The 18,877-nt window shown below is 43.0% G+C and overlaps 1 long non-coding RNA gene across 1 annotated transcript; it reads right to left on the reverse strand.

Annotated features, from left to right (window-relative positions):
• Positions 1-17,515: 17,515 nt before the first annotated feature.
• Positions 17,516-18,439, reverse strand: LOC143272362 (uncharacterized). Its single transcript, XR_013049872.1, has 2 exons — positions 18,329-18,439; positions 17,516-17,594 (listed from the first exon to the last, which is right to left on the reverse strand). It is a non-coding gene; the product is annotated as an uncharacterized LOC143272362 (long non-coding RNA).
• Positions 18,440-18,877: the final 438 nt, after the last annotated feature.

The raw sequence follows: 18,877 nt of genomic DNA on the forward strand, positions 1-18,877 counted from the left end.
AACAGTGTGGAGACCTTTGTTTCCCTCTATAGGAATGTGATCATGAAAATAGCGTGAAGAGGCCTGTGAAAATGCTCATGGGGAGCTCAGCTGCATCTTTCCTTCCTTTAATTTTGCAACCCACTTCTCCAGCTTCAACTCCCATCACCCCTCTTCTGAGCTGTTAATCTTCCAATGCCCAACTCTTTCTGCTAGATCAAATCTCCCTCCATGTCTCTAGTAGGGTTGCTGGCCTGGCCCGAGTTCTCAGACTTCCACAGTAGGATTTAAAATATCGTGCCTTTCAGTACTACACTGACATCATTGGTTGACATCCATTCCTTCGACATCAGTGGAAAGGCAGAATAAGGGGCTTCTGCATTTTCTGGATGCAGAACCAAGCAAAGGGCCTGACACTTAACATGTGTTCATAAATGGCCATCTTGTTTCCCTTTTACAAATGTTTTAGGTTAGTGAACAAAGTGATGGGGAACAGTATGACTTTTTTGCTGTGGGGTGTCTTTCTGTATGCTGTGAATATGTGTGGATCTGATTGGTTGGTAAATAAAGCTGCACTGACCTATGGCAGGGCGGGGTGGAGCCAGGCAGGAAAATCCAAGAGAGATAGTGAAAGGAGAAAGGAGAGTAAGGGGAGATGCCAGATGCCACCCAAGGAGCAGCAAGATGCCAGCAGACAGGTAACACCATGGCCACGCGGCAACTTATAGATTAATAGAAATAAGTTAAGTTATAAGAGCTAGCTATCAAGAAGCCTGCCATAGGCCATCCAGTTCATAATTGATATAAGCCTCTATGTGTTTACTTGGCTCTGAGCAAGGACTGGGCGGGACACAGGAAAACTTCCAACTACACTTTTGCATGCATGTGTGCCTCCATTATACTTTGGTTTCATTCCCCACCACTCCCACTGACCTCCTTGTGTCCCCTTCCCCTCTCCTCCTCCCCTTTGGCTCTCCTGTCACATGAATTCCATCACCCACTCTTTATTCTTTCTCCCTTAAGATCTCTTCTTCCCTTCTCAATATCCCTGTTCTAGTTTTGTGACCCACGCCTACATATACAAACGTGTGTGTATGTGTGTGTGTGTATGTGTGTGTGTGTGTAGTTTTCTCCATAGGAGAGAATTGTGTAGTGCTTGTCTTCCTGAGTCTGGCTTACTTCACTTATCATAATGTTTTCCAGCTCCATTCATTTTCTTGAAAAACTCTCATTTCATTTGTATTTCCATTGTGAATACACACTGTATTATTTTTATCCATTCATCTGTTGAGTGAGGATGTGAGGAGAGAGGAACCTTTATCCACTGCTGGTAGGAATGTAAACTTCTGTAGCCATTCTCAAAATCAGTGTGGAGGTTTCCCAAATAGTCAATAATGGATTTGCTGTATGATCCAGCCACCTGGCTCTTGGCAAATATGCAAAGGCATCCAAGTCAGCACCCCACAGGGACACTTGCATGTGTTTGGTGTTGCACTGGTCCCAGTAACCAGGGGAGAGAAGCAGGTTCAATGGTCATTCTAGATGCAGGAAGCTTGAAAACTTCTAGAGTTCTGCAAATGTTAAGAGGCTGTGTTTGTAACTCAGACAACTGTAAGCAGTTCACATTTCTTTTCTGGGTGTTGGTTTTCTTTCTCTAAAAAATGAGATAATTATATATTTACCCAACACAGAACTGAGAGAGTTGTATAAATTATCTTTCATAAGCCTTCCACATTTTCAATGAATGTCAATCAATATATTACCAGAACTGTCTAAGTTTATTAGTTTATTATGCCACTTAAATACATTTGGGCTTATTTTGATGACCAGGGAAACTAAAATATTGATACTTGGAAATAATTATAGCATAAAGCACTATATAAAATGAGTCAATATTAATAAACACAGTTGTATACATGCACAAGCTACTGTAGTGAAACCCATTGTTTTGTATACTAACTAAAAAAAGTTTAAGGAGAAAACAATAATTGTTAAAAGTTGCTAGGAAAGGAGCCTGGAGAAATTAGGGAAGACTTCCTGCCTAATATGACTGCCAGCGAAGTTTCTTTCCCCATCAAGAGAGTAAATCCATGTCTCCTTCCAGGGAAACCCAGTTGAACTCCTTAGTCATCAGATGGATTCAAAGGACGTGACAAGTCCTGGAACAAACCCCTATGAGTCCTGGAAGTCTTTCTTCTTCTAAGAAACACTTACTGCCCTACAAAGACGTGTGGTTTTAATGTTGAATGGTAAGATATCCCAGGGAGGGGGAGAGAAAATTAGCTCTATGTTCATGGGATCCACATTTCTTCCTGGCTTTCCAATTCCGATCCCAGCCAACAAGAAGGTGGATGAGTGACAGGTGTCAGCCAGTGTCACAAGGAGTAGGAGAACTGCCCCACTGAGCCTCATTCCTGACCACACAGGCTTGAAGATGCTAACTGGTTGCTTTAGGTCACTCTGTTTGGAAGTTACTGGGTATGTCTGATGGAAGAGACACTGCAGGGGAAAATCCTCCCAGAAAGGGACACCCCATAAATGAAGATTTAATCCTGATGGGTGCCTAGAACTCGTACACAGCCATTCACCCCACCATCTCCTGCTTCCTCAACTCTGTTGAATTTATTTTTTTCAACCCCAGCCTTTCCCAGCTTTCTTACTACCTTCCTCTTTCTAGTCCTTTATTGATTACCTTTCTTTTCATTACCCAATGTTGCCTCTCTGGGGTGCTATGCCCACTACCCAGCACATTGCAGTGTTAATATCTCTTGTTATTTCAACGTTATTATTTGTTCATTGTGATGATTATTTAACTGCTATAGAGATGGGAATGCACTATAGAATCAATATCAGCTAATTGATGAAGGAATCACAGAACTGGAGAATCACCATTTACAAAAGAGTAATAAGAGATCAAGACAAGAATCATCACTAGATACTAAAATGAGTAGGTAGAAGTTTGATAAGATATGGGATAGTCTTGTGGCTTTGGATATATCTCTTAAAATTAATCAACAATTACAAAGTGAAAAAAGTCATTTTGTAATGAATCATCATGGTATGCACCACTCTTTAATCAAGTATCAAAGTCAACATCAATAGTGAGATACCCCAACAATACCCACACCTCTGAGTGAAGCCAGGAGAAGCATACAATGTCACCCATGGAATAATCTAGCAAAATTGTGCAACTGGGGTCTCACCAGGAGACATATATAAAACAAAATTATGACCTTTAGTTTTTTATTATTTATTTGATGTGAGAGGATCTTTCTGTGAAAATCTGGCTAATCTGGAACTTACTATGTAGCTTGGCTGGCCTCCAGTTCACAATACTCCTGCCTCATCCCACTGAGTGCTGGTATCACAGGCATTTGCCACTATGGCCAGTCACACATTCTTACCCTCATCAAAACCTGTCATTATCCTGAAAGATAAAAGAAGACCATAAAAGGAACATTCCAGATAAAGGATACCATGGAGACTAAATGCAAGCAAGGTGTGATCTTGGGCTGAATTCTGAGCCTGGAAAAAAAAAAAGCCATCAGAGACATCATAGGAATATTTGGAACTTTTGAAGAATGACTGTATATTACATAACTGCATTTCATAAATGTTGAATTTTATAATTTTGATTATTCTACTGTGTTTATTTAAGAAGTAGTTCTTGGCAAACACACTGACATACTTAATGTTAAATGGGGCATGATATCTGAAATGCTCATAATTTATGAAAGCAACATGTGTGTGTATATAAGTCAAATATAGAATAATTGGTGAATATGGGTGAAAATTTTCAATCTTGTACTAGGCTTGACCTCATCTGTAAGTCTGAAACTACTTCAAAATGAAGTTGAAACAATGAAGTATCAGGTATTCGTTGGGCAAATATAAGCTTGAGTGAGAGTGTCCAATGGTTGGGGTTCATGTTCACGGCTGGCAAGAGGGTAACTTGTTACAGCCATGTGGAAGCACCCCATGGTGGTGTCCACTCTAGCTCTTCTGACTGACCAGTAATGGCATGCAGAACACATGCCTATAAAAGGTGCTCCCCTGTAAAGTCTCCAAGGAGCATGGCTCAGAATGGGTCATCTACCTTTACTCTTCTTCAAGGTGAGAAACCAGAAGTGATGCAAATGTCCACCAAAAGTGGACAAGAAAAACTAATTGTAGCCTATACTCCAAATGGATATATGCAGGGAAGCAAAGTGAAAGGAATTCTTACTACTAAAATAGAGAGCAACTTATGCTAAAATATTAAGCAAAAGAAATTAGACAAATATAGAGTATCCTGTCTGACTCCATTTATAGAAAGCTAAAAATAGGCAAAATTAACCTGCAGTGTTAGAAGCCAGGAGAGCGGGTAGCCCCCGGGGAACAGGGTGAGTGGCAGGACAGGCTGAGAGCGAGGCCTTGGAGTGCTGCTGATGCTCGGTTTGCTGATCCGGGTTCAGTTCTCAGATGCCTGTCTGCAAACTCCTCAAGCTCTTCTCTGACGTGAGCCCTCTCCTGTATTCTACACGTCAGTCATTCTTCCCTAATAGAGACTTGATAACAGCACCCAGCTATACATGCAGGCTGTGTTTTTCCTAGGTGGATTCAGGTTGGTATCTGGTGGCAGGCCCCTCCTTCATTTTTACGAGTAGGGAAACTGAGGCTGGAAAGTTGGCCAACTTGTCAGGAGGTGGCTGAGCGGCATTCAGCTCCAGAGCCTGCACTCTCCGCTGCTGTTCCACTTCACTAATGAAGAGCCCTTTGGTATAAAGGAGACCTTCTTGGCTTCTTCAAAAGGCCCCCTGAATAAACCCTGGATGCTAGGAATTATGCAAATGAGCTTAAAAATCAGAGGCTCTGCTAATAAAGACGGAGAGAGTAATACTGTGCCAAACTGCAGTGTGATAATGAGGCTGATCTTAACGCCACTTCTCCGTCCTTATTTGCAAAATTAAGATCTAAGAGGGGGAGAAAAAAAACCACCCCAACTATAAAAAGTAGGGTGGAAACCCATGAGCTAAGATGGTTGAAGAAGCACTAATGACCCAATTAAAAAATGGAAGGCAGCTCTCAGAGTCTTCAATTACCACAGAACCTGAGCCCTGTAGATTCACTACTGCGAGAAAAAGCATAGAGGGAAATTAATGGTTTGATTTTATTTTTTCTACCTGTGGCAGATAACTTTTTGAATTATTAATCTGTTTTCTTAGCCATATGTTTGTTTGTTTTTTTCATCTCAAAGAGATCTTGTATATTTTTTGCTTGGAGCAGATTTCCGAGTGAAAAAGAGATATGGATTGTGTTTACCAACCAGGCTCAGGAGTAGAGGGAAGGAAGGGAAATAGGAATCACGTAGGGACCTGAGGATGGCAGATATTCTAAAAAAGTAGAAACTCTGGTTTTCCTGGTAATTCAGGAACATGAGATCTCAGGACAGGCAGCCCTGTGGAGGATGGGGCTCATGCTTACAGAATAACACCCTCACCGAAGGGCCTTCAGCTCGTAGCTTGGGGTGAAAGGTCTGCCTGCTCCCAGGCCTTGTGTTTCACAATAAAAGGTCCCAATGAAACATTCAACTAATAAACGCTAAGCTATCATAAGAATAAGAAATTTTCATTATTGATGGATATTTAAATTCTTTTCTCATTTACTAGTGTGCCTGTGTGCCACAGTGCACATGTGGAGGTCAGAGACAACTTGGAGGAACTCGTTCTCTCTGTCCACCACATGGGTTCCACGTAAGCAGTTCAGGAGGTCAGCTCAATGGTGAGCACCCCGAGACATCTCACCAGCTCAGGGTGGGAAATTATTCTAAAACAACTTAGTTTTGGGGGGACTTGGGATGAAACTGAAGTTGAAATAAAGAATACAAAGAATGGTATTGCTGGCTGGTGTGTGTGTGTGTGTGTGTGTGTGTGTGTGTGTGTGTGTGTGTGTGTGTGTGTGGCCTACAGTCACTTGCATGCTAGGTGAGTATTGCACCACTGAGCTACATTCCTAGCCTGAGAACACCGGCATTTCTTTCATACCTAAATCTGTATCCCTTAAATGCAAAACGAGAAAAATCAGCCCATATAGAGTCCCAAATGCATTTTCCTCAGTGGCAGGAGCATTTTCTCCTTTGCTTTCCTTGTTGCCTGCTTAACAATTCCTGAAGCCCCATTCTGCTGTGACAAGCAAGGCAGGATTTGACTACATATTCCTTTATCTTGACCTTGGGGTCCCATTGCTCATAAATTTCTAAAGTTAATATTTCTGTCATGTGGGTTTTTTTTTTTTAAAGAGAACTCAAGTTTTAACAAAACCAAATAAAATATCTGAGCAAGAACATCTCCCTGTGAGTAAAGATGTGATTGAAACATACATGGTGATTGCTAGTATCTTCACATGTTATCAACCAGGTGTGTCAAGCCAGGATGGCTAAATGTACCTGGAAGCCAGCTGTTACTGCTGCCGGGGGCAGAACGGGACCATTCAAGTACAGAACTGGGTAAAATATGAGGATCATCACGGAACCTGAAGCCATTAGCCCAGATGTGCAGGAGGCTTACAGCGACCATAATTATACATCATCAGCACATGCGCAGATTGCCATTCTAGCAGGAGAGGAAAATCCGCCCAGTGTAGGTGAATGAAAAGCATTTTTGTGGTAATCCATCACCATCTAAGCTCCGGGAGAACTGCATTTTTCCCAGAAACTTTCTCTGGGCATGGAGAGCCTGGAACCTTCTGTGGAGGGTAACTGGACAACAGAGAAAATAGTGATGGTCTGGACACCAGAAGGAAGTGTCGGATCTGGGTAGCAGGGAAGTTGCCTTGGGTACAAAGGAGTGTGAGCTAGCATATGCAAGCACCATTTACAACAAGTCCTTATGTGATGCCCGGAGCTGGTGAACACGGGGAGCAGGAGGACTGACAAGTGTGGTCCCCTGGCATAGTAGATGGATGCAGATGTGTGAATAACATCAGCACCCTGGTTTATGTAAACACAATATCTGGAGTGTTGAAATTGAAACACCCACTGTGAGAGGACTCAATTCACTGACCAGAACTAGCTGGTGGCAAGTCAAAGGCTCTGAGGAGTGTGAGATGATGTCAGAAATGGGGTAGTTATGTTTGGGTACACAAGCTTCAGGTCTACCACTTATACACTGGGTCAATGATGACCTTCCCAGGCCTCTAATTCCTCGTGTATAAAATGACAGTCGAAGGATGATTGTGAGGATTGAGAGCAAACACATACTGCATCTGACACAGTGGACACTGTCGAGAGTGTTAGCTAGTTGTGTGGAAGAGTGTGCAGAGACAGCTCTTAGCCATTCGTGGCTCTACTGAGATGAAAAACACCAGGACATAAGTTAAAGCAAATACACCATACTCCAGCTTCCCCTAAATTTCTTCTGCCCAAAGACAAATGAAGTTCCCGAGTCATCATTCACATTCCCCTGGCTCTTGGTTTCAAACACAAACTCCAGGACTTGAGAACAGACCTTAACAATTCATGTAACCCCTCATGAAAGCTGCTCCCTTTTCTTCAGCCTGTAGCCCTCCTTGAAGGTTCAGGTATGGTACTGTCTATTACAATGGAAATCAAGACATATTGAATGCCCCCACTGGCAGGACAGAATGCTAAGCTCTTCACATACAAAACTGTCAAACCCTTAACCATCAGAAGGTTCATAAAGTCAGTTCTCATTCTACAGTCACACAAAAGCAAGTCCTCAAACGTTCAAGGACTGTCCCAACACCACACAGATAGTAAGGGGGCTTGGGATGTCTGTTCCTAGAGCCAGAGTTCTCCCACCAGCCGCATGGCTCTGTATAATCCTGTCTCCATCATGAAAATTAACTCACTCACATAGGTGCTAGTTAAATTCAAAGACATCCATCCTCAGATGTGTTGGACACAAGTGGGAATCAAAATATGACTCTGACTGAATGAGCCACCCTGGCTCCATGACATAAATCAAGTTACCATAAGCAATGGAAAAATGCAAATGTGCTTGGAGGCCAGTGGCTCACCCCAAATCCTAAAGATGCCATTTAAACAGAGGCTAATAGACATAGAGCTGTCTGCCGGGTAGAAAGGCCATTAATATGAGATAAATAATGGCAGCAATGTGGATACGAGTAAGCCCATAAATCCCTACTTACTTATTAATGGAGGCATCCCTTGGACCCACATTTATTATATATGACTGCCTATAGATGAATTATCAAGTTATATATTTCTTAAATACTAAGAATGGGCTGTTGTTCCTTCCCGATGCAGAAAAAATTAAGTCATAGAGAAACTGATTAAGATTCTGTTTAGCTTCCTGATGTGGAAGAGAAGACTCCATGGCTGGAAGGGAACTTTGAGATCAACCAACTGTTCTAGCTCTTTCCATCTGCATATGAGAAAACTTCCAGTTTTAGCTACACTAGGCTTTCAGGGAGCTTACTGGCGAGGCACAGACGTGCTTAATTTACTCCTAGCATCCATCGGCAGCACTAATCAAAGCATGAGTCCTCTCAATGCCAACAACTGATCAGCCTTCCTGACCATCATGGCCATGGAATCCTAATTCATGCTGACTTCAGGGCTTTGCTGAAGACTCATTCCTGGACCAGAACAGTTACTGCCCATACTGCCAACAGTACTGATTAATTTCTACCCACAGCTAGACCCTGGATGGGCCAGGCTTTTACAGAGAGATTCTGTTTTGTTCTGGTTTGTTTGGGGAAGAACACCTGGGTTGTGCATGTTGACCATATGTAAACAGAATAAACATGGCCCAGCATGAGGAAGGACCCATTGATAGATTTGGTGTGATTCCAGACAGAAGAGAAACTTCTTCTTGTCCCAGGAGCATATGTCTTCTATGGAAGCTACTGATGTAACATCCAAAAGAAGAATGGCTGAGAGAATTGTGTGGGTGAAGGCAGCCTTGTCGATCCTGCTTAAAATCTTCTTGTGTTGGGGGAGGAGGTGGGAGGTCTTGAACTTCTAGAGGAAAGCACAGAAGCCGTGACAGGAAACAGGCAACTGAATGCATCCTCCGCTGGGATGCTGAGTGTGGACTGAGTCTGCCTGAATACCGAAAGCTGCTGTACCACCACCATGGGGGCACAGTGAGAGCAAAAGGAGATGTGATGATGGAAGTGATACTTCTCCCAGCACTTCACCCAGAATGTTCAACCAGCCTGGAGAAGAGGATAGCAAGAACCATGAGAAAGACGCTGTGAGCAGTATCCCCAAACCCTGCATTTAGAACAGGAAGTGATTACCTCTCCTCTAATTCCGTTTCTCGGGGCATAGTAGAAGAGGGTGCTTGAGAGTAAAATTGAGTTCAGTTACAGGAAAATAGAATTCCGTCTTCACCCATCTGAACTGTGTGATTGGGAAGGTTTCTTCAGTGTAAAACAAGCTTAATGCTGCGACTGCTTATTGCTCAGTAGCTCCTGATGCTGGAGCTTCGAGGCTGGGGCTGTTGCTGCTGCATCATTGAGTGTGAACACCTGGAAGCAGACGCAGGCTCTTTGGTTTCTTCATCTCTGTAGTTTTTGCAGAATTGTTCAGCATTCATGTGTTGAAGAAGCAACTCAAAACCTGACTTTACCTCAGTGTCGGCATGCACGCCATCTGGTGTCAAGGGGAGGTCTCCCTTATCCCAGATTGCGGAGTGACGTGTGAAAGACATCCCCCCCCCCCGAAAAAACAAAATAAATCTTTCTTACTTTAGGTTGATTTTCTCAGTTCTTTTACCACAGCAATGGAAAGTCATTAATAAACTGTGACTCATTCCTCACCATTCACCACAATATATGCACACACACACACACACACACACACACACACACACAATTAAAATAAAATCTTTAAAAAAAAGAAATTGTTTTTTAAAAGAGAAGGCACCCTGTTGGGAGGGGGTTGGGAGGTAGGTGGTGGATTTAGGAGGAGTTAGGGAAAGGTGGAAGGATAAATATGATCAAAATAGATTATAAGAAATTCTTAAAGGATTAGTGACAATATTATATTTTAAAAATTGTATATTTTATGGTATGTAAGCTATACTTCAATGATACAAATTTTAAAATTTGAGAAATATAAGAAAGAAATTTCAGCCACTTGTCCAGGGTGGGCAGGGCTAACTATCCTGGAGGTTTGGATGGTTTTACTGAACGATGACTCGGAAGGGGTTGTAGAACAGTTTCTGCTGAGACTGAAACACTGTCCTGGAGGAAAGCTCTTGAAACAGGAAAGTAAACAAATCAAAATAGCTTCAGGAAGTCCCTGAAACTGACCAGATTCTCTAGACCTCTCCTTGCCAGAGGAAAGAATAAATTAAGACTGCTGAAGAGTTCCCCAGGCAACCCAAGTTTCTACGAAGACTGAGATCAGACCAGTTGCCTAGAAGAAGCAGAATCCAGCTGAACTGCCCGGAAGAGGTTTAGGGCAACTGAGTCACTTGGACGGGACATTCTCCAACATATTGAGCTGCCTTCAGGCTGCACAGTGTGTTCCATGTTCCCAGCTTTTGTCACCTGTCACCCACGTCAGGGTGGGCCTTCATGATGCAGCTGCCTTTGGATCATTTTTGCTCATGTAAGCAACCCCTCACCCTGGGTACACCTTAAGTAACCTCAGTCAAACTCACTGGTTCATTAAGATGGACTTTGGTGGTATGTGTACTGTGGTCTGTTATAGGCTTTCTCACTGGTGTGAGTAGATGTATGTGTTGCATCTCCCCAGGGAAAAGTTGTCACACAACAGGTTGGAAGGTGTAATTCTGGAGTCTGAAGGGAGAAATAACTTTCTTGTGATGTTAATCATCTTCTACTGCTGTTACAGAATGCCTAAAGGGGGAGGTTGATTTGGCTCCTGGTTTCGGGTGTTTCTGTCAGGGATCACAGAGCTCCATTTCTAGTCTGCGGTGACACAGTTGGGGTGGAGTATGTGGTAGAGAAAAGCTGCTCAACTTGTGTCAGCCACAGGAGAGGGCATCTGGGTCTCCTTATACCCTTCAGAGACATGTCCCCGATCGCCTACTTCTTTCAAGAAGTCCCACCTACAAGTTTACACATTCCTTGATGTGGACCCAGCTAAGGACTGAGTCTTCCACACATAAACCTTTAGGAGACATTCAAGATCCAGATGACAACATACCAGTGCTGGGGTCAGGGCTCACCTATAAGACGAGGAGCAAGGATTGTGCAGTGAACATCAATCAAGTCATGTGATAACTATCAGCACTGTGAGGATTTGGGCTGTGCCTCAAGAGCATCAGTGTGGTAGAGTCTGTGGTCCAAGGTGACAACCTGAGAAGCATCTCCAGGCCAACCAGGATGAAGCATCCCATCCTCTCCCCCTCAGCACTATGACATAGCTAAGGAAGCATGGTCGAGATTGGGATCCTTACAAAACTCCAAGCTAGGCCTTGCTTCATTTTTCTTAACACCTACGGCATCCCAGCATGCCAAGCGCAGTTTCAACTACATGCTCCTAAGTGCAAACTCACATTTTCAGCGCCCCTATCTCACTGTGTTTGATGCCAACCAGCAAGGAGAGAAGAAATTGAACTTCATGGAAGCCGGAACACTAAGCCTCCCAGGCAGCCTCAGACACACACACACACACTTCTGTGTAACCCTGGACAAATCCCTTTCTGCTCTGAGGTTCAGTGTTTTCACCTGTGAAATGGGACTAGGCAGTCTCACTGCCTCTAGTTAAGTAAGAAAATCCATGTGGTGTAGAACGCTCTATAGGGATCAACCACTCAGCTGACTCAACTCATTTTCCGGCTGTTTGCTCAAAGGCTGTGTACCCAGAGAGGAGATTAAGTGTGAAGACAGGCCCATTTTCAGAAATAAACTCCCTAGCACCCCCAGTTGGGAGCCTGCCTTCACTCGCTGGCACTGTGGGTATTCAGATAAAGCAAGCTGGAAATAGAGGTTCAGTGACCCAGCAAGCCTGGGAGGTGTGGAGAAGGGGGGGAGAAAGCAGCAGCCTCTGGGGTGGGTGCTCCAAGGCTGAATTCACCCTGCACCTAAAATGCATGCATCTTATTCCCAAGAAACACACACACACACACACACACACACACACACACACACACACACACACACACACACACAGCATCAGAAAATCTAGCTTGGAAGCTTGTCTCTTGCATTGACACCCAAATTTCCTTCTAGCTCACTCCCTCGTTCCTGCCCTAAACAGAAACATCAATCTTCCTTCCAAAGTCCTGTGTCAGATGTCTTCAGATAACAAAGGGTAATCAGGAGGCCCGTGAAGCAATCCAGTGTGACAAACCGTCCTCGAAGGAAACTAATGAGACCAGGAGAGGCCAGCCTGCCCCGAACCTGCTTGGTATGAGGCCCTGGTCCTCCCTTCGGCTTTTTTCAGCCTGTCTCTCTACCTGCAAATTCAGATTGGAAGAAATTCTTCACCTCAGCTAAGACCACGTGTGATTTTTCTACTTTATAAAGTCTTAATTTGATGTCTAGATGCTGGCCAATAGTTACTTAAAAGGCCAAAGTATGAGGTTTCCTAATGCACTGTGCCACAAACATCTTGAGAGGTGAAAATAGAGATTATATGAAGGAGGTGTGGCCTGTCTTTTCCTCAAGGAATTTTTATTCCAAGAGAGAAATGAAGCAACTGTAGCTTAGAGTTCAGCCTGCTGATCTCACAAGACAAGCATAGCTCAGAAACATGGGGAGAATATCTACAGTGGCTGGGAACAGGAAGACTCCCCTGAGAACAGTGGGCGCTAACAAAACCTGCTCTAACATTTTCCTCATTGTAAATATACAGATAAATGAACAGAGAATGAAAATTACTCTGATCCCACTACCGTAGTATCATGTTCATTCGTCTTCAAGGGATCTAGGGACAGCCCCACCCTGCACCAGGTACTTGAAACTGTGGATAGTAGCAACTCTAGACAGTCTATGTGTATCCTATACACACGGACCCAGGATAAAAATGTGAGGGATTAGGCACAGTAGGAGATTAATAATAATAACAACCAATAATAGAATAAGTATAGCTGCACACTGATGCCACAGCATCCAGCTGGATAACCATGATGCTGAGTGAGAGACTAATGGGTACACACTGTGGAAACACTGACTGAAGAGGTGATTTGTATCTCTGACGGGGGGGGGGGGAATGGGAGTGGTACAACACAAGATTTCACCACACTATGCAGAAAAGGCACAATGCAAAACAGACTAAGTGTCTTTCTGGAGTTTTCTATTTTAATATCTCCAGGTTCTGGTTGATCATAAATGGCTGAAACTATGAAAAGTGAAACTTTAAATGAAGAGGAGGACTCTGAAACAAATTGCACACATGTACAAGAACATACACACACATCGTGCTACAGCCTTTCAATCTTCTGACTGACGTACATGTAACTTTTATAGAGAGGCAGATCACATAATAGACATTATTTTTAATCTGTTCATTTTCACTTGATTTTTATGTCCATCCCCCTCTGAAATTAAATCATTTCAATAATCTGCATACTAGTCTTCTGAGTGACTACACCATGATATGTTTAATGAAGACTCTAGACATTTATGTATACTTTCCTTTGCTACTATATATAAGTTTGTGAGGAAGATGTTTGTAGCTTGTGTTTTGCACATGTTTTCATAATTCTTTCAATGTGGATTTCTAGAAGCTGAACCATTGAGCAATGTCACATATCTGCTTTACAGTTTATTTATTCTTTGGCGGTTTCATATATATACATACATACATATACATACATACATTATATATATATATATATATATGAGCTTTAGTCATTTATTCTTCATTATCCTTTCTCATCCCCCAACTTCTTGCCAAAACCCTTCTTCTCAAGATGTCTCCCTCCAACTTCCATGCCTTGTGTTGGGTACGCCCTACTGAATTTAAGGTTTGTTTGCGTAAGTGTGGGCTGGGGGTGATTTACTAGAACATGGGAGAGGTATAGCTTCAAGAATCCCTCTGCCATGCACGATGAAAAGTTGACAGGTCCAATCTTGTACATGTCTTATGAAGGCAACCACAGCTGCGGTGTGTTAATGAGTGTGATGGTCATGTTATGTCCAAGGACATCATTTAAGGCATACTTACTCATCCTACAGCTCTTACATTTTTCCTGCCCCCTCTTCCTCAGTGTTTCCTGAGTCTCCGAGGTAATGGTATAGATGTTTTATTGAGGGATGAGTACCCTCACTCACTGTTAACACTTGGAGAGTTATTAGACTCTGCATTAGCCACCACCCCAACTACAAGAAGCTTCTCTGACAAGGGCTGAGAGCAGCACTAATCCATAGATATAAAAAGGAGTGTGGGTAGGCAGTTCAACAACATGTTCCTTTAGCAAACCACTAGTAACAGGCTTTACTCTAGGCTCATGACCTCCATTGCCAGAGCTCTTGCCCAGGTTTACAGTACCAGACACGGGTTCCCTCCTGCCCAGCGGGCCTCAAATCCAATCAGAAAGCCGTTGGTGTGACATAGCAGTTGTGTGGTTATTGCACCAGTGAGCACAGCTTGCCTGACAGGTCAGTAGTACAGCTGTATCTCACAGGGCTCACCACTGGGTAATTTGCAATGGCTTTTCTTCCCTAAAAGCTTGCATGACACCCTCCAGCACTAAGGAAGCTGACCAGCATGGAGGAAGCCTCCAGCTGAGTTCCAGCTTGATTTTTCTGCATTCTGCATCCAAAGTGTGTGGCTGACACTTTCATCAATAAGGTCTTACTCTCAAATTCTAGGGAGCAATCAAGAGGAATTATAGTAACTCATACTGTTTTGGGGGCCTCTAGGGCCTCCCAGACCAGCAACTCATTGAGAGGTATCCAACACCTTATACTTATGGATACTGGGAAGAGTGTTATCAACCCAGGTGGGTATCTCCATTCCAGCTCACTTTTTTTTTTTTTTTTTGGTTTTTCGAGACAGGGTTTCTCTGTGTAGCTTTGCGCCTTTCCTGGAGCTCACTTGGTAGCCCAGGCTGGCCTCGAACTCACAGAGATCCGCCTGGCTCTGCCTCCCGAGTGCTGGGATTAAAGGCATGCGCCACCAACGCCTGGCCATCCAGCTCACTTTTTAAATTATATTTTAATAAGCTTATATATTAACAGGTTTCCAATGGTTTTCTCATAATCCTTAGTTTATGTTACCACTCTGAACCTTTTCCAACCTGCCCTCCACCAAAAGTCATATATCTATTTAAAGGCCTTTAAAACACAATTTTCCCCAGATTTTCTTTGCCAACATTAATATGTCAATTTATTCCACACTTCCTCCCCATTGATATATATTAGTATTGATCTCCGTGTATTGATTACAATTACTTTGCTTTTCAAAATTACCTCTATTATTGTTTCTTTCTGTATTAATTTGAAATATCTCTTTATATATTAAGAGTAGTCATTGTAGTTTATTATATTTGTTGCAGGTATCTTCCTAGTCTTTTATTTGCATAGGATTTTTAAACAGTTTATTCATGTGTGTGTCCACACAGGTAGTATATGCCTGGGAGGGTACATGCGTGTGCGTATGTATGTGTGTGCCACAAGTTAACCTTGAGTGTTATTCCTCAGAAGCTGACCTTGTTTTTTGAGACAAGGTTTCTGGCTGGCACCTGGGGCTTGCCAATTTGGAAAAGCTGCCTGGCCACCACCACCCAAGGATTTTCCTGACTCTGCCTCCCCAGTGCTGAGATGCAAAACATGTGCCATTACACTGGCCTTTTTACATGGGATTGAATTTAGGTCTTTTTGTCTGCAGAGAAAGCACTTTACCCACTGAACCATCTCCCCAGCCAATTAAAACATTTTCTTGCTTTGAAATGCTTGCCTTAACTAGGTAGCAAAAAGGGCCCAAGGTGGGGGGGGATACATGGATCTCTCTAGGAAGGAGAAATGAAAGAGATCTCCTGGGTGAACTGGGGGCAGGTGAGGATGGGACCTTGAGGGATTGGGATGGGGGGTTGATGGAGGGGGAGATTACTGAAAGAAATGACTGGAAAAGGGGAGGCATTTCTGCTCCAGGTAGAAATCTGATGAAAGGAAACCCCACGAAATCTATAAGGATGACTCCAGCTAAGACTCCTAGCAATGGTGGATATGTAGCCTGAACTGGCCATCTCCTATGATCAGATTGGTGACTACCCCAATTGTCATCAGAGAGCCTTCATCCAGTAACTGATGGAAACAGATGCAGAGACCCACAGCCAAACATTAGGCCAAGCTAGGGGAGTCCTGCTGAAGAGGGGAATGAAGGAATGTAGGAGCTAGAGGGGTCAAGGACATCACAAGAAAACACACAGAAACAACTAACCTAGGCTCATAGGAACCCACAGAGTCTGAACCAACAACCCAGGAGACTGCTTGGGACCAACCTAGGCCATCTGCATATATGTGACAGTTGTGTAGCTTGATCTACTTGTGGGACTCCTGACAGCAGGAGCAGCAGCTGTCCCTATTGCTCTGGCTGGCTCTTGGGAACCTATTCCTCATACTGGGTCTTACTGGGTCTCCTTGCCCAGCCTTAATGCAAGGGGAGGTGCTTAGTCTTACAGCAACTTGCTATGTCATGCTTTGTTAATACCTGTGGGAGGCCTGCCCCTTTCTGAACAGAAACAGAGGAGGTGTTGATTGAGGGGGAGTGGGGAAGAGGAGGAGAGGAGGGAGGGGAAACTGTGGTCCAGATGCAAAATAAGTAAATTAAATAAATAAACAAACAAACAGATAAGTAAATAAGTGATTGCCTTAAACTGTATGTAAGAAATCCTTCCCTATTTGGGGTTTTTTTTAAATGGTCTTCTATTGTTTATCTTAATACATTGTAGTTTGACTTTAAGATATTTAAGTCTTTATTCAAATTATTTGCCTCTAGGGTACAAGGGAATAAATAAATATAAGGTTAAAATTTCATTTTTATGGCTGGGTGGTGGCGGCGGTGCATGCCTTTAATTCCAGCACTTTGGAGGCAGAAGCAGGCAGATCTCAGTGACTTAGAGACCAGTCAGGTCTACAAAGTGAGTTCCAGGACAGCCAGGACCATCCCACAAAGGAACCCTGTCTAGATTTTTTTTCATTTTTATAAGCTTTATACTTTTGTAATTTAAGCAGTTTTGAAAATGGCTATCTCTGGGGCTCTATTTTTTTGGATTCTGACAGACGGAATTCTAAATTTCACCAATATTTATGCATTTACATAAATTCCCTGTTAGTTGCTTTCTCATCACTGTAGTAAAACACCTGACAGAAAAAGCTTCTGAGAGGACAGGTTTCCTGTGACTAATGGTTGCAGGGAGTCTTGTCTGTCTTGTGGGGTCACCATGGCAGCCCTGGAGCAGCTGGGACTGTTGCAGGAAATGCACATGACTGTTCCACTCACAGAGAGCAGAACTGGGCAGAAAGCATGGATGGAGCCAGCAGGGTTCTCAGACCTACCTCAGTGACCTGTGTTCTCAAGCCAGGCCACTAATGGGTCCAGTGCTTCAAATGAGTGATGCCAGCTAAGGACCAAGCATTTAAAACACAGTTCTATGATGAACGTTTTTAATTCAAACCATAACAGATGTCTCATCATCCAGAAGTTCAGAGGATACATAGGAAATACCCTGGAAAGAAAGAGAATAATATGTCCCAGTGGGGCTGGGGGCTGCACAGCCACAGATGCTCAGAGATAACCAGTTCTAGGGACACCCATGTGATTAACTTAATTACAGTAAAATGTGTAATTTTTTTTAAAGGAGATTTTGGTGAGGATGTATTTTAAATGATCAGAGATTTAAAATTAACATTATCATTACTGGCGAAATGGGCTCTGCCTTAGAACTCATAACTACCAAGGTTTCAGGATATTTACTTTATACTCCTTTAATTAAGCAAAAATATGACTGAAAACGTTCAATTTCTCTCTGGCTAGTCTTTCTCATTCTACTCTCTTTCTCAGTAGGGTGAGTGTGATATGTTCACACTTACAGTCCAAGAAATTATGTATGTAAATGTGCGTGTGTGTGTGTGTGTGTGTGTGTGTGTGTGTGTAAGAGCTATAGTGTGCATGTGTGGTGTGCTTGCATGCCATAGCACATGTCCAGAGGGCAGATGACAGCCCTGGAGTCAGTTCTCTCCCTTCACCTTTGTATGGATCTATGGCTGTTCTTGTTATACAGCTTTCACGGCCAATGACTCCACTTTCTGAGATATCTTACTGGCCCTTTCCACCTTTGAGACAGGGACTCACTGAAGCTGGAGTTCACTTGATTCAGCTAGGCTGACTGGCCACTGGGCTCCAAGGATCCACCCATCTCCAACCTCCCCAGGGCTGGATTACAGGCAAGTGTCATCATACCTGGATTTGTCACATGGGCACTAAGTATGTGACAGAAGTCTGCTGCTCATATTTGCACCACAGTTTACTGACTGAACCATCTCCCAGCCTCTGATTGAAGGTTTTTAAACACTGTAGAGTTTCCAAAAAAAAAAAAAAAGTCCATATCTGTTATTTAAATCCACCAAGTCTATGACATTTTGTTATAATAGCCTTTGAAAACCAACACAGAAAGAAAATAACTGAAATACATCAATCTAACAACTTTGGAGATGGATTGGCAACACTCTACCACTACACACATATGCACAGCCCAACTGAGGGCAAGGCATGTGCCCAACATGAATGACATACATGGAATAGTTAAGACATTTGAGAAACCTCAGTTCTAAAGACTGTCTCTCTTTGGACAAGTTGTTTTAATGTCCATATGTGTAGCCACTGGAAAAAAAAAATTAGCGAAGCCAGGAAGAACAGAGCAGGCAAATGCCCAGCATATTACATCCTCATAAACAGTAGTTAATGTGCATTTTGGTTTTAGACAACAAGGCTGCTGTTCATACTTTAAAA

This window comes from Peromyscus maniculatus, chromosome 1 (genome assembly GCF_049852395.1).
Source record: "Peromyscus maniculatus bairdii isolate BWxNUB_F1_BW_parent chromosome 1, HU_Pman_BW_mat_3.1, whole genome shotgun sequence".
Classification (NCBI taxonomy): Eukaryota; Metazoa; Chordata; class Mammalia; order Rodentia; family Cricetidae; genus Peromyscus; species Peromyscus maniculatus.